This window comes from Solanum tuberosum, unplaced genomic scaffold, assembly GCF_000226075.1.
Source record: "Solanum tuberosum cultivar DM 1-3 516 R44 unplaced genomic scaffold, SolTub_3.0 scf00440, whole genome shotgun sequence".
Taxonomy (NCBI): Eukaryota; Viridiplantae; Streptophyta; class Magnoliopsida; order Solanales; family Solanaceae; genus Solanum; species Solanum tuberosum.
The window spans coordinates 209,206-211,968 of record NW_006239363.1 but is presented as its reverse complement, the minus strand read 5'-3'; positions in this window follow the sequence as shown (position 1 = coordinate 211,968).

Below are 2,763 nucleotides of genomic sequence, written 5' to 3'. Positions count from 1 at the left end.
TTGACTTTACTCTTACTTCTCTTGACTTTGATCTTAACTTTTCTTGAATTGGATTATGGATTCAAGGTTCATGATCTCATGTTTATGGATGATTTCATGATGTTTAGATGTACCTTAGAGTGTTGGAATCAACTAGAAAACGTAGGTACATCACTAAGGAACACGTACTAAAAAAGGGGAACGAATGGGGAGAACTAACATCTCTGGCGCTCTGAGAGGCGTGGGGCGCCAGCCCTCAAACTTCAGAGGGCAAGCTGGGGCGCGCTGGCTGGCGCGGCGCCCCAAGGGTGAAACTTCAGAAACCCTTTTGGGGGGCGCTGGCTGGCGCGACACCCCACCATTTCCCCAGGTGAACTCCGACTTTTCTCCTTCGTTTTTCATCTCTAAACCCTCTAAACTCCCATGGTTTCTTCCCCAAACACTTAGTATCAATTGTACCCTCAATATACTATCAATATAACTCGAAAAACAAATCGAAAACCTGAATCAAATCAACCCCCAAGTATCAACAACTCAACCAACAAGAATTTTGACAATTGTTCTTCAAGAACTTCACTTCTTAACATGTAAACAACTCCAAATCGCTGAATTGAAACAAGTTGGTGTGTGGGGTGAACTAACCCAACACAAAAAAGATCTCACATACCTTAATAGGGATCACCCCCGACGAATTCCACTCCAAACGCTTGACGTTCTTGGCGAAATCTTGGATTTTCTCCCTTTCTTTCTTCCTTTCTCTTTTTCTCCAAGCCCTAAGCGTGAATTAACTTTTCTAATCTGACCAAATAAGTTTTTACCCCCAATAAATCCCTAAAAACGAATTAGGAATTAAATTAGAGAAAAGACTACTTTGCCCTTCCCTAAATCTGAATTGAGACTTTCCTCAATCCAACAGCCCAACTTCCGAAAGGCATATCTCACTCATATGATGTCGAAATCGCGCAAACTTGGCGGCGTTGAAAATATCTCTCCAAGGAATTTCCAACCATATCAAGATCTGCTCCTAACTCATTCTGATCTAGGAGTTATGACCGTTAGAACATGGCCAAAACTCACTTTCTTAACTTAGACAAAATTTCCAGATTTCCTTATTCTTTCCAAAAATCAGAATTTTCATATTTTAAACTCTTTATAGTCGTTTCTAGATGTGAGATGTTACAAATTCAAAACTAAATACTTCATCGGCGACCCAATAGTTGATGAATTTTCTCATTATTGATATTCAAGATTCAATTGAAAATACTTTATCTCTGATAAATTTTTTTGATTAAAATTTATTTTTTTCTGTTTGGTAAGAAAGATTTGAACGAAACAAGACAAAAAATCATTGACAAACAGCTTTGGAGAAGGATTTTTCTACTGGGAGTTCGATAAAATTGGTGGAATACAAATTGGACCAGGTATTAGTTAATTGCTTCATCCTTAATCTTTTTCTAATTGATTATAATTTTGATATGAAATTTTGTAAATAATTGTAAACTGTATTTGTTTTCATTGTAAATTGAATACAAAGAAAATATGGAGGGTATTAGTTTTATAATTGTGCATTCTGGGAGATGGAACGAAGAAAATTGCTACGTTGATTACGCAATAGAGGCAATTATAATGAAAGAATATGCAACATTTAAAGATTTAGTTGATGAAGTTGCTAAGCAGATTGATGTTGATTTGAGATATAACTGCTTGAAGCTTAAGTATAAAATAGAAATTAGCAATGCACCTTTGGAGATATACAACGAGCGGAGTGTTTTAGAGGTTATCAAATCCTAATCGAGATTTCAACAATTCTGTTAAATAAAAATAAAATCAGAAAACAAATCTAAAAATAGGATAAAGATGAATACCTTAATCAAATGGATTGTTGTGAATCCAATTTCTGAAGAAAAAAAATATCAAAAATGACGGAAGAGAGATAGGCAGAATTTGAATGCTGGAGGAGAATTGGAAGAGGTAAATCTGAGAGAGAGAAAATAATTGGAAAATGGGTAATCAATGTGAGATAAAATAGGAAGTAAATTAGGATACACAATGTTTTTTAAAATAATGGCATTTTTGACATTCTTACTAATATTTATAAAGTATGGAGGCTTTTACTAATTATGTTAGGTTTTTTTACTAGTTTGTTAATTTTTTCTTAACTGAATTTCAGATTTGATCAATTAATAATTTAAAAGTTATTGTCATGTAAATAATTGTATTTAAACAAATAGTTCATAATTCTCATTTAAAATTTATGAATTTTAGTGTTCTAAACTACCTAACGACTCGTTACACAAGTGGTATCAGAGAATGATTTGGGAACTAATAATTTTCTTAATAAATATTATATTTAACCATATGAATTTTAATTATAAGATTGAATTGACTACAATATTCAATTAAAATTTTATGTGTGAAAAAATTTGAATCATTATTAATCGTTATGTGAGTATTAATTCAACATATAAGTTATTCATAAGAATTTTTTTTGCAATTATAATATATGATTAGTCATCAAATTAGTTAAATTTTTATAAATAATTCATTCTAAGATAATAAATAAACTTGTTTTTAATACTCATAAGCCTAATGCGTATTAATAAACTTTTTGATAAATTGCGAGATTATAAAACATTTTTGGATCACCCAAAGATTAATTATTTATTTTTATAACCATGGAGCATTAAGTCAATAATTAAAATGTGTTGTTAGTGTTATTGATACAGCCAAAATAATAACTATTAATGATAGACAGATTGAAGATTACCAAGTAATTATGTTAAT